Source organism: Protomyctophum parallelum, assembly GCF_964188405.1.
Source record: "Protomyctophum parallelum genome assembly, chromosome: 21".
NCBI classification, from domain to species: Eukaryota; Metazoa; Chordata; class Actinopteri; order Myctophiformes; family Myctophidae; genus Protomyctophum; species Protomyctophum parallelum.
Genome location: NC_139713.1, coordinates 28,055,821 through 28,070,066, shown reverse-complemented (window position 1 = coordinate 28,070,066; position 14,246 = coordinate 28,055,821).

Here is a 14,246-nt window from a genome sequence, read left to right as displayed (position 1 = left end):
ATTCCTTTTCGTTTAGTTTAGAATTCACAAACCATGTCTCCTTTTTACATCTGTGGTAGTATCCGTGGAATTAAACACAGCATAAGTCTTCCTTTTGAGATATTAAAGTGGCTACAGTGAAAAGAATGAAACTGTTTGTGTCATTTATTTTAATGTGGAGAAACCAGCAGATGTACAAGCTTCCAACGCGTCACATTGTGAATTATTATCTTGGCTATTTTCACTATTTGATGTACAACAAAGACAAAGCACCACTTTTTTCCACCACTGCACATTAACAACTTTATCCTGGGGGATCCAGAGGCATTCCAAGGCCAGCGTGGAGATCATAATCCGGTCATCTGGTGCTTGGTCTGCCTTGTGGCCTCACAGTGAGACGTGTCCAGACTAGAGGAAGTGTCCTTACTAACCCCAACCAGCTTGACTGGCTCCTTTCCACGCGAAGGAGCAGCGGCTCTACTTTTGACACTCCTGAATGACTGAACTAAGTCCTCAACCAAATGAGCCACCCATCTGAGAAAACTCATGTCTGTATCTGCAATCTTAGTCTAACCCATGACTCAACACATGACCACAGGTGAGAGTATAGAAATGAAGATTGACTGGATTGTCGAGAGCTTTGCCTCCATGGCTTGGTTCTCTTGGTCAAAGCAGTGCGGTACATCGACCGCAAAACCGCTCCCGCTGCTCACATTCTCTTATTCGCTGATCTCTCGCTCTGACCTCCCCTCGCTCGTGAACAAGACCCTGAGATACTTGAACTCCTTCACCTCATTAACTATACCTGGGGCGAGCAATACACCAGGTTTCCTGCTGAGAACCATGGCCTCAGATTTGGAGACGCTGATCCTCATCCCGGCTGCTATACACACTCGTCTGCGAACTGATCCAGTGAGAGCTGGAGGGTCACAGGCCGATCCGATGATGCCATCAGGAGCACAGCATCTGCAAAAAAGCAGCGATGCAATCCTCGGCCCACCTAGCCTCTCCTCCGACTGCGTCTCGAGATCCTGTCCATGAAAATCAGAAACACGACGGGTGACAATGCGCAGGCCAGGCCCTGTCGGAGGCCAAACCTTTTATTTATTTTTCCTATCGCATTCCCCAGTTTAGTTCTGCTTCTATTAGCCCCTCGCAAACGATGTATTTCTTTCTTTTGTTGTTTCACTTTTTTGGTGTCTATACCTGTCTCTCTCTTTCCCTTCCTCCACCCCTCCCATCTCTGGCTCTTGTTTTCTGTTACCCTACACATTTCTCATCCTCAACCAATCTACTGCATTCCCTCTAGTCTACCCCCCCCCCCCCCCCCCCCCACACACACACACACACACACACACACTCACACACACACACCCAAATTCACCTCCTGTCCTCCCTCCTTTCCTACAGTACCCCCCCCAACTGACCTCGTATTCGTTCCTTGTCCTCTCTCCCCAATTCCACCCTGCCCCCCTCTCCCTTGCTTTTCCCCCTCTTCTCTCCTGTCTCCTCCTCTTCCATCTTTTTTTTTTCTAATCTTCTATACCTACCTTCCCTTCTCTGGACCACTGGTTCCCACTGCCCCCACCCCACACACACACAATTCAATTCACAGCCCTCTAGCATAAGGAAATACACAGAGCTTATTTACATTACAACTTTGAAGCCAGGTATATAGGTTACAAAACTATATTTATTGATATAAATAAGTATATAAATGAATACTGTGCGTGCGTGCAAGCCAGAGAGAGAGAGAGAGAGAACAAACAACAACGTAGCAGCAATTTTTCTAATGTGTTTATTTAATGGTAAATTCTCTATTTGTATGTACAGAAGGCCTATACATGTACAGACTGCAGTATGACTGTCAGCGTGGTATCCCAGCTCTCTCTGCCTCATCCATCTCTTCCTCATTCTCTCCATCTCCTCCATTCCTGAGATCCTTCTCCTCTCATCTTTCCATTGGCCTCTCTCTCTCTCTCTTGTCTCTCTCTACGCCTCCAGTGGTTCACACACATCCCTCCCTTTTCTCCCCTCTCATCCCCTCCCCCTTCACCTCCCCTCCAGCCGTCCCTCTCTCCTTCCTCCCTCCCTCGCCCGCTTCCCATCCCTCTTTTCCTCAACCACTTTTCGTATCTTTTTTCCAATCTACTGCCCATCCTCTACCTCTCCCGCTATCCATTCCCATCTCTCCTGCACCCCACCTGCCCCCCATCCCATCTTCCTCCCCCTCTCCGTTTGCCCCCCTCTCTGCCCATCCCCCGCAGTGTTCCAATCACCTCTTGCTTGTGTTGATTAAGCTGAGAGAGATTGGCTGTCTGCGACCCCCACAGCCCCCTGGGGGGCGCACGGCCTCTGCTCTCTTCTCTTCCCTGTGATTCTGTACTCCACTCCACTCTGCTAATCTCTTTTCTGTTTTTCTCTTTTCTTTTTTCTTCTCTCAACTTCTCTCCTCTCCTCCTGTGTGGTGGTGTGTGTGTGTGTGCGTGCAAAGTGCATGTACAGTATGTGCAGATATTTGTCCGTACAAGATACAGTACATATGCAGTGTGTGTGTGTGTGTGTGAGAGAGACAGTGTGTGGCTGTGTGCACATTTACTGTATCTATATATACATAATGCCCCTGTATTTGTATGACATGTTCCTCCTCTCTCTCTCTCTCTCTGTGTGTGTGTGTGTGTGTGTGTGTGTGTGTGTGTGTGTGTGTGTGTGTGTGTGTGTGTGTGTGTGTGTGTGTGTGTGTGTGTGTGTGTGTGTGTGTGTGTGTGTGTGTGTGTGTGTGTGTGTGTGTGTGAGAGAGAGAGAGAGAGAGTGCGTGTGTGCGTGCATGTGTTCTCAGCAGCAGCAGACTGCAGGCTCCTGCTGGTAATTGAAAAGCTGGGGACAGCGGCACCCCTCACCCTGTGACCTCTAATAGAGAAGACCACCATTGATTTCTGCATGACAGAGGGATGAGGGAGACAGAGGGAGCAAAGGGGAGCTAGGGGGAGGGAGACAGACAGAGGGAGCGAGGGGGAGAAAAGAGGGCGAGAGAGAGGGATGTGAGCTAGGTGTGATGCCCAATTTGACGGTACTGTACGTGTCACGTTCCACAACTACAAGCTCGCAATGCTTGGCATGCATCACATTGTGAGCTTGTAGGTCTGCTATTTAGGTGCGAGACACTGGAGCAATACATTAGCTTGAGAGAGAGAGAGACAGGCACTAACAAGCTGACTGATCTGTCACCTACCTCTCTCTCTCTTTCTTATACTTCTTTGTGCGTGCGTGCGACCGTGCGTGCGTGTGTGTGTCTCTTTGAGGCGAAAACATCATATCTCACCAAAAAGCGCTTCAGGAGACCAGGCTGCTTCAGTGGGAACCATCAATACGACTTTGATCCAGCAATACGCCACCACAGTGTGAAGCTAACTCACTGCTGAGAGCAACACAGCACCACACTGCACTCACTGCTGAGAGCAACTCAGCACCACACTGCCACAGTGTGAAACTAACTCACTGCTGAGAGCAACACAGCACCACACTGCACTCACTGCTGAGAGCAACACAGCACCACACTGCACTCACTGCTGAGAGCAACACAGCACCACACTGCACTCACTGCTGAGAGCAACACAGCACCTCACTGCCAAAGTAGCCTACACACGAAGACCACTTTGAAGAAGCTGGCAGTGGTTCTCAAATGGTGTGCCCACTGTGCCAAGACACGTGAGTCCAGGTGTGCCGTAGGATTTCATATGACCACAATATATATACAACTATACTATACAGAAGTTTATGAAATGATCTGTCCCATTTTCATTTTCCACTGCATCTGTGGTTTAGTTCCAGATTTGAATCTGATTTGTTTAAATAAGTCTAAACAAACAACTCCCATGGAATCTGATTTTTACAAATGTGACTTTGATGGTTTAAAATCAGATTCAAATCTGATTTCAGGAAATCCGTCTCAGTCTGAACGTACCAGAAACCTGATCTGAATCGGATTCCATGTGACTTGTTTGTGTTTAGACTTATTTAAACAATCTGGATGTGCCACAGATCTGATTCAGGCTGGATTTCGACCAGATCGCATGTCATTGTTCCGACCTCCCGTTAGTCCGACCGATTACTAACATTCTCCCAAACCCTAACCCTAACCTCAGACTTAACCGTCCACTAGGTTGACCAGACTAACAGGATGTCAGACTTATGCAGTCCCCAACTGCCGGGCCAAAAGATCAGATTTGAGAAATACATCAGGTCACGTGACATGACTCATGTCTCACCTAGACACAGGTCTGTCTTTAATTATTTAATTGGCCTCTCCTCCAGTGTTGCCATGTTATTATAAGCGACTTTGGGCTTGTTTTTCCTTAAAGTTGCTTGTAAATATTGGTATAGTTTCTAGTTTGCGTATTGCTTTTCTGTTTTTGACATGTTTCTAAAGTGTAGTTGCTTATTTGGGCTTGTTTCCTAAATGTTGTTTAAACCAGTGACTCAAACATTTTCATATCAAAATGAATATGTACAGTAATTGTACACGTATCCCCATCCCTGCTGGCACATTTTGTGCCAGGGACCCCAGCTATTTTTAAATAATATATTAGGTAGTGCTAATGTGTTAATCTCTTCTTTTGGGCTGGTTTGCATGACCCCGGGCTGGCAACACTGCTCTCCTCTCTCACCAGGCTGGCACACTTGCATCTCATTCCCTGATTGCTGCACCACCTGCATCTCATCCCTGATTGCTGCACCCCACCAAACTTTAAAAGCTGCTCAGTTCAGTATACAGTCAGACATAAATCCAGCCAGGGCTACGGCTCACAGTCTTATCGTAGTTTGACGTGAGGATGACTGATAATCCTGTAATTTTTGTTCGGTAGATTTTTGTTAGAGGTTGTTTTTTAAGTAGGGGTGCTGGTTTGACAGCCTTTATAGGGGTTGGACTTGTATTATTTTCAATTTGGCCTGACCGGGATCCCCATGTTTCTAGGTTGATTTTCATCCATTCCTGAGCTGGTATCTTATTGATCTGAGTTCCAGTTTATTCCGTTGAAGCGATTGATCTCAGTTTGAATCGTCCTGGTTTGCCTTACTTCCTGTGGGGGTAAGAAAATAAAACCCCTTGAACCTTTTCCTTTTTGTGGTGTTCATCCTTTATTGGCCTTCCATTTTGAGCCAATTGCTTGAGTTCTAACAACGGCTGATTAATGAAAAATAAATGATTTGGGCCTACATATATGTATTTACATGGAGTAAAAAGTTAATGTTTTATTTCCCCACACAAATCTAACCTCACACGTTTTGGGCTTCCTCAAAGTGCCCCTTCCCTAAAAATCATAATTTATTTTTATATTCTTCTGTCCACAAGGGCATGTGGGGGACAATAAGGCTTATGTGGGGGGCCAATATGTGCTTATGTTGGGGGGGGGGGGGGGGGCAATAAGGGCCATTGGCCCTTCAAGACAAACATTTGACACACATGTGCCCTTTTCTGGGGTTTGAGTCCCTGCCGCCTCAGTGCTCTCTGCACGGCCCTGCGTGTCTGATACAATTTCAGCACTTGCCCAGCAGACTGGGGTTGGAATCTGGGGTAGAAGAGGAAAGGTCATATAGTGCAGCTATTCATACTGTATTTGTGTACGTTTGTGTCCAGAGGAGTCATTAAATGTACGTTTTGGGACTCAATCTGAAAGATGTTGAGAACCTCTGGTGTACAGGAACAGAAAGGGGCTGCAGCTATTTACAGTGGTGTATGTAAATAGTCTCTTTATTGCAGACTCAAGGTCCATCTAGGCCTAGTTAATTTTGAGGTAAAGGCCTACTTTTATTTCCAATTTTCTATATTTCTTACTCCTATTATTTGAAAACTTTAGTTAGGCCTACTAGATTGCGCTTATAATGGAAGTGGACGGATTCAGGATTGAATGAGACAGGGGAACAAGTGGTACATGGATAAGACCATTGTGACTTCTTTATTTTTGTTCTTTATTTATACACAGAGTGGAACAACATGAATTCTCCAGGTATCGCCTTCTGGTTTTTGATCATCGTTTAATTCCACATCACAGGTATTCAATCACTTCCATTTTTCCTGTTCCAACCAATGCAACAAAAAAAATCATTATTAGACATGATTACGACAACTTTGAAAGAAAGCAAGATTGAGAAGAAGATAACAAAACAAAAGAATCAAAGCAGAAATAAATGAAAGGATAGTTGGGGTCTTAAGGGTACAGTGTACTATTGGATATTTGGTCAAAGTTGTTGGTCTTTGGAATAAAGCTTCTTTTTGGCGTATAATAAAAAAAGCGCTATCTTCACAGTTATTCAGTTGCATCCGCAGTAGTGGGGCAGTTCGTTTAGAAGAATTGTGTACTTTGGCGGCTTTGGAGGCATGTCAACATAAAAGGAAAGAAAAATAAAGTGATTCCCCGCTCCCCAAATGGTGATTTGAATCAAGTTCTTTGGCACCTTTAAAAAACAAAAATTTAAATAAGTATTCCATCAATTAAGAATGTCAGAAGGTATTAATATTATGGCCCTTCCTTCATTCGTTTTGTCAAAAGCAAGTGACGGTGGCTGGTGAATTGTTTACATTTCATGTGGCTTAAACCCCAATGAATCAACTCACAATCGACGTCACACCTGATTGGACTGTGTGCCTTTGAATCAACTCTGGCGTTATGAGTTGACAGCACACAACAACTCAAAAATATTGCATGTGATCAAACACACGCCTCCTTTGGATTTCAGTGCTTCTCAAACTTTTTTATTTTTATTTCAAGGATGGACAGTCCGGGAGGCGAATCGGTGACCTTCTGACCACCAGACTGCCGCTCTGCCCACTCAGCCACGGCGCCAGGACGCTGAGCCAAGACACACTACAGGTACACTATAGTAGTCTGGCTTTGGCCAGATTCATAATGTGGATTCACTGACGCTTCCGGGAGGATATGAGTCTGGCCAAAGCCAGGCTAGTACACTAGTCTCAGACTATCAGGCTGCATACTTGTAGAATCTACACCGACTCTACATATTAATATCCTGTACTGCAACCACTCTCAACCTTTTCAGGCCGTGACCCCCCCAAAATTATCATATTTGAGCTGAGAACCCCCCGATCCTGACGAGCACTTATGTAGGAGTGCAGGCATTCAATTTTGTTTAACTCGGTTCTACAAATAAATATTGTGAAAATAGCTGATCTACAAGCTCACAACGCCTCGCAGTGCGTGTAGTTTCTGCCTCTTTCTTATATTATTTGACTATTTGGGCAATGTCTGACCAGTTTTGATAGTATACTTTGTGGATTACTTTTGATGCAGTAATGGTCTTTTTATTTTCTTTCTTAGTTTTTTGTTGAGGTACAGTATTGAAAAAAGTTTTAAAAGCCATAAATTGTCCCTTCACTGTCATCAAAAACACAGTTCCGTGTTTGATAGGGGGTGGCATTGACTGTCACAACACCCAACACTTTAAGCCATCAATGTGTATTCAGCAGGTTACACTTCTTTAGCATATCATGTATAGTAGATACATGGAATAGTGCTAGTTGAACATAATGAAATTCTGAGTGTGTGTTCTTGATCATGTCATTGACTTTGCAATAATATAGTTGGGCACGTTGTAGTAATTTAATCCAATAAAACCGGGTGTAAGTTTAGATTTGAATCAATAAACCATATTTTATACTCTGGCTATTCAAAAATCTTTGAATTCATATAGTTTGGGATATTTTGAGATGGGGGTCTGTGGCCAATTGCATATAATGTTTGGGGGTCCTTGACATGAAAAGGTTTTGAGCACCACTGATATAGCAACCCTTTTTCAGAAAACTGTTTTAGCTGATTTAGAATACATTTGTAAAATAGTCCTCAGGTCTTGGGGTTTGGGGTCAATGGGTTCATGTGATATAGTTGGGCACATAATACTTATTCAAAATGATCTCAATTGATCTGGGAGGATCTGTTTGGTATTTATTTACAACCGATAAAACTTGCCTCCGGTATCTAGCGTATTTACAAATGAATGTTCTCATTTCTAGGGAGCAAGAATCACACAGAAAATGTTTGTAATATAACTCTGAGAGAGTACAAGCATAACCAAATGGACGCGTAAGGGTCTTACTTTGTACTCTCCCAGAGTTAATAAAGGGATAACACGTTCACGGTGTAAGCAGCTAATTTCATGAAGTTGTTTCTGTGTAAGCAGATTTATACGGTTTGTATGACAACTGATCAAATAGCCTATCACACAAAGTGGGAGATGCCATGCAGTTATCTTTGAACGGTGTAGTGCATGGATTTCTAAATGGCAGGGGAAGTTATTTTCATAATCATAATATAATCATAGTAACCATAATAGTAACCATAATCACAATAATGCATTACACAGAGCTAGCTAACTGTAAATATAGTCATGCATAAAATCTGGGCTATAGCGCTTTGTGTTCACTGACTGAAAATGCTACACCGAAACACAAAAGAGGTTAAAAAATAAATAATATAAGGGACTTTTTCCTTTTTTTATATATATAAAAAATGATGCATGTAAATTGATTCACAAATGGTTGAATTAAGGTATACAAAAAGTAAAGCCAGTGGAATAAAAATAGCGGCGTTATTCCAGGCAGAAGTAAAGTATATAGGTTAGGCCTTGTACCACCAGTGTTCCCAATGCCCTTAAGACCAGTGTGACCAAAGGAAAAAGGAAAAAGAAAAGCAATTAAATAAATAAAACAAAACCTCCATTCTCAGCAGATGAGATGGAGAGAGAGGGATAGTTATACATCAACAAGAAAGAGAGCGAGATAGAGAGAGAGAGAGCATAAGATAATTTTTGGTTTTAGCGCATTTCTTAAAATATTACAAAACAGAGAATCATAAATGAAAACCGTATAAAGCTTCTTTTGTTACCCACGCTTGCTTGTTTTCATTTTAAAGTCACAGTTAATAGAAATAATAATAATGATGAAGAAGAGGAAGTGAATAATTTATGACATACGCTATAATAACATCATCCTAACAACTAGTGTCTATGAGGTATATCTGCAACAGTTTGGTAAGGATAGCACGGTCTGCGCGGAACACTCAACATGCCACAAACGTTTGACTCTTTTTGTCGTCGTACAAAGCTTTTCAACCGTTTTAAGGGAGAAAGGGACAAAGAAAAGAATGGAATTGAAGAGAGAAATGAAGAGAGTGGGCAAAGAACTTCGTCTCCATCATACCTGGATAGAAGGCGCATTTTGCAAACACTTCAAAATGTTTGGTTTGGCCCACTTGTAGTGCCAGAGGGGATTATATTGAGGGGACAATATACATGACAAATCGGATACATTTCTTCCACTAAGTGTTGTAAACTTCACCCCTTTGTACTCCTATTCCTATATGCTATTCGCACAGGAGCAGCCAGCCGTACCTTCCCATGAGCTTCTATTCATATTTTTTTCATGTGGCCGTCGTTAGAGCATCACGCTCTGCACCACCAAGAATTCAAAACTACATATTTTGTGCCTGTTGCAATGCCTCAGAGGAAAGAAAGAAAAAAGAAAGAGAAAGAAATAAAACAGGGTGAAAAAACAGCATAGTAAAGCCTAGTAAATCTCTCTGAGTTTCTTTGCGTTGATTGCGAAGCAAAGCACCAGAGAACAGAGGAGGAAACATAGAGAGAGAGAGAGATTGGTAATGGCTTGAGGTGCTGAGGTACATTATTAGTCACAGAAATAGAAAGTTTTATCTCAAGGGGTTTCTATACTTCGCTTTGGTTCAGGCAAGGCACTCATCCAGGGTTATCTCGTACTTTGCAACAAAAAAAAAGCGCTCTCTAGTCTCTACTGTACTCTCTACTTTGTTTGTAACAGCAACTTCATCTTGGAAAAGCAACATAATAACAGCGCTTGTGTGAAGATGACAATGTACTTTTTATGGACCGCTGGCCATTGACCTCATGCAGGGGGCAAAGGATTCATTCTCATTGCAATGATGTCACAATGATGAAAGAGAGGGAGCTGTGGCCTCCCGTGGACTTCTGCCCATTTTACATACTGTATCAGTAGTCTCACGGGAAACCATTTTACATACTGTAAAACCATTTTACATACTGTATCAGTAGTCTCACTGGAAAACCATTTTACATACTGTATCAGTAGTCTCACTGGAAAACCATTTTACATACTGTACCAGTAGTCTCACGGGAAAACCACGTCATCTGTTCAAACCTTGGTGTACAGGTTTCAAATATTCATGGTCCACAGACCCAGTTTAGTCCAATTTCCTCACAGCTGAGAAGGTTAAGCCTGATTTATAGTTGTGTCAGGCACACAAGCAAGTGTTGGAAAAAGTATCAATTTTAATATTATTATTAGTTACGTTACACCACAAGCATAATCAGGCATAAACATCCAGAAGGTCGTTGCTATAATCCTATTTTTGCATCTTTCATAACCTTCCTTCTCATCCTAAGCTGATTTTCAACACGTTGCTTTTCCAAATTCCAAGTTCTGTATAGTTGATCAGTACAATTAAGGCAAGCTCCATGGAGTAATTTCAATTCATACAATTGTCTGTGTCAGGGTGTTTATTTTGCCACTTGGATGCAGACAGGGGCCCACAGAACTGAACCGAAGAAAACAGAACAACCCTTAAGATTCAGGACTTTGGTTCCTTGAGGTCGTTTCTTTGGTTATATTATGTGGAAAGTTCAAGGTTGCTCTTCACCCTCATTTAAGGAGACAATATATAATTTCATCTGATCCAGCATATTGTTATTTCTTGGCATTGTTTTCTTACACCATTAAGCTAAATACAGTGACAATGCAATCAGCCGATGCTCGCATCATGTCCCTGTGGGTGTATTAGGTTTTGTACAAGTTTTCCATGTCCTTCGAAGGCCAATACGTTTATCCCCTCAATAATATTTGTCATCAGTGTAAGTAAGTGGCCCATGAATCAGAAGCCTTTCTCCTGTTTCTGTAGTGTGAGATAGCCTGATGTACAAGTACACCCCTCGGACATGACACTAGTGTGTACTCCTTGATGCTGAGGGCCAAGCAGGGAGGCTTTGTGTACCATTTGTTTTTTTTATATTCTTTGGTATGACTTGGCCGGGGATTGAACCCCTGACTGCTCAGTGTCAGAGCAGACGTGTCTAACCACAAGGCCACTGCGCTGGTGTCATCAGAGTATGCCACTGTTATTCTTTACGGAAGGGTTCATTGCAAAACAGCATCATTTGAGATTCAGGCTGTTCTTAAATTCATCATGATCACGTCACTGCAGGTCAGACACAAGAGCTATCGATAGATTCAGGTCAAAGACAATATGATACGATAATATGAATGTTCAGTAGCCGTAGGGACGGTAAATGAGTTTAAGAATTCATTACACAATACATTCAATCATTTTAGGGATAAGTTGAGTAGTGGCTACTGTGGCTTTGCCTAAGTTATGCTTCGTCATAAATAATGCTTGCTGAGCCTAATTTAGGCGTTAGACTATTAGACTATTTACTCTAAATCATGTGTAACGACTGTTGAGTCCCTTTATATAAGGGCATCAGATAATGGGCTGAAATGTGAATGTAAAAATAGATATTAGGCTGTCTATGGCCCCTGACATTCTGCATCCAACTGCAACTCAACCCTATAAGCGTGTCTCGTCCTCCTTTCATATCCATTATTTTAGGAGTATAAGCCGGATAAAAGAGAAAGATAAATAGACAGTGTGGAAGAGAGAGAGAGGGTGTAGAAAGGATCATGAAAGTGTGTGGCGTTATAAAATTTGCGAAAAACAAATAACTAAGTAGGACAGGCATGGGTCCCTATAGCGCAGACCGCACTGATAGAAAAAAATCTTTGGTTTCTTTGGTTTTCATCAACACGATTAAAAGGACAAATGGAAAGTCAGTGAGGTAGCCTCTCTGGTCTCACTATTGAAATAGAAAGGTTTTTTCTTCTTTTTTTTATACACACACACAAAGTCAGTCTTGGAAGCAGCTAGCTTTAAGGGACTCCTCACTTCTACTTCGTAACAAATAAACCATGTGAGCGTGTTAACCAACACTCCTTTCAAGACACTCGCGTATTCCAGCCTTCACAGGTGCACCCATGTCCTGTATCGTGTAAATGCCATAGACTTGTTTAATCCAAATACAGAAGATCCAAGATAAGGTTCATGGGATGAACCGACATTATCTGGGTTATAGTGGAACCATCAATACATCGCATAGACAGTTGAGTTGGCCCAAATTCTAATTCTCTCATTACAAAAAGGTTAGCATTTTAACTTTAAGACATTCTTTTCATTTATAAAGCTGGGATCTGTTTTTATTTTTCTGATTGTGAACATAGAGGTGCACCTAAACCCAGTGTATCCCAGTCTTATCTGGAATACGGCAAACGGCAAAATCCTCAGGGTCATTTAACACTGAGGGTTGTGCGGTGTGTTTGCATGTAAACACGCCCACATTTCCAGCCTCTCAAGGATTCCAGTTATCTTTGGTGAGTAGTCTGCGACAATCGATACATCTATCAACGTGTGGCCCTCGATCCCCCCGGTGAAGTGTCACTAATATCAGTCTGAAATTCATTGCTTGTCCAACTATGGTCGGTATAGAAAGCAAACTCTCTTGTAAATCAGTGGTTCTCAAACCTTTTCATGTCAAGGAGCCCCGAATTAATTATCTGGGCTCACCCACTGAAAAACGATGTTGTGCCAGGGACACCCATTATGCTTTCGTCTTTAATCTATCTTTTTCAAGATTCTTTGAAAATTGTCGCATAGCATTGCAATGTAGTGTAGTGTGAGTTTTCTCATGCCAATAAAGCCTTTGAATTGAATTGAATTGTGAGCGTGTAGATCGCCTATATTTCCACATAACCGGTGTACATTGGGGTTAAATTAGTTAAATTGATGTTGATGTTATAGTAACACATTTTGCTGGGGACCCCCTGGAACGGGGGGTTCCCGGGCCCCACTTTGAGAACCACTGCAGTAGAAAGAAAACTCTCTTGTAAATGATTCAGTAAAATTACATTGAAGAAAAGGAAAAAAAACAAAAAGCAAAAACGATGCAGTGCTCATTGCTCGTAGGCCTATTATTCTTCATAAAGAGATTGTTTTCATTTTGGGAACAGAAGGCATTTAAGAAAGGAGAAGAAAGGAACAAGAAATACAAATCATTGCAGGACAAAAAATTGATCGCTAAAAAAGAGTTGAGAGTAGCATTGTGTCAACATTCAAAAGTACATCTATAAGACATTCCTACATTGATCTGTTATTTAAGTCTAGACAATCAACACAACATTCGTTCGCTTTCAATAAAACGTTACAAAGCTAAGAATAAATTAAACAATGTCTGGCATAAGCACTGCATCTTGGATGCAACTAACATTCTTAAATACCCATAAATATTCAATTCAAAAACAAAATTACACCTAATTAAATAGCATTAAATTAAGTACAAAACTAATGTGTTCTAAAACATCTCTTAAATAAATACAATAAAATAGAAAAAAAGAAGAAGGAACAAACCATGTAAACTTTGGCAAAGCTAATCATCATTACTGGTAAAAAGGGTTCTGATGAAGATTTGGCAACAAAAAATGTTTTAAATTAATTCTCAATTAAAAACAAAAAACATAAATTACATTAAATACAAATCATATATTGCAAACGAACCTAGAAAGGAACATAATCATAGTAGTAGTAGTAGTAGTAGTACAACATGGGCATTGGCAATCTTTTTTAAGTACTAAAAAGACAGGCAATGAAAACCTCTTTGGATCTCGTGAACTTTTTGGTTTGTATGCATTACTTTTTGGTTTGGTTTGGCAGGTTTAGCCTGTGTAATGCCTAATTCATGCTCTGTCGCACGGCGCTGTTGTGACACGCGCCCTAAATACTGTAGCTGGTAAGCTATTTTTGAAGCACGCCACCACCGTGCGACAAAGTACGAACTGGGCTTTAGATTCAGACAGAACTGCAATGGGAATGGAAATGGCCTCCACTTCCTGATCCCTGAGCCCCGCCCCACCAGTGTGCGTGGCCAATGGGAGGGTCAGGTCAGTGGGGGCTTCTTTGGCCTAGAAGCTTTTACAGACAGAAAGAGAGAGAGGAAACTAAAGAGATAAAGCTATTCGACCGATATTGAGCAGTTTCTCTCAGCGGGTGTTGAACCGTACTTTTTTTTTTTTTTTCAGCTTTATTTTATTGTTGTTGTACGTATGGAGTAGCAGTGCCCCCTCCCCCTTCCTTAAAGGATGAGCTAAGAGTGGATTGGGT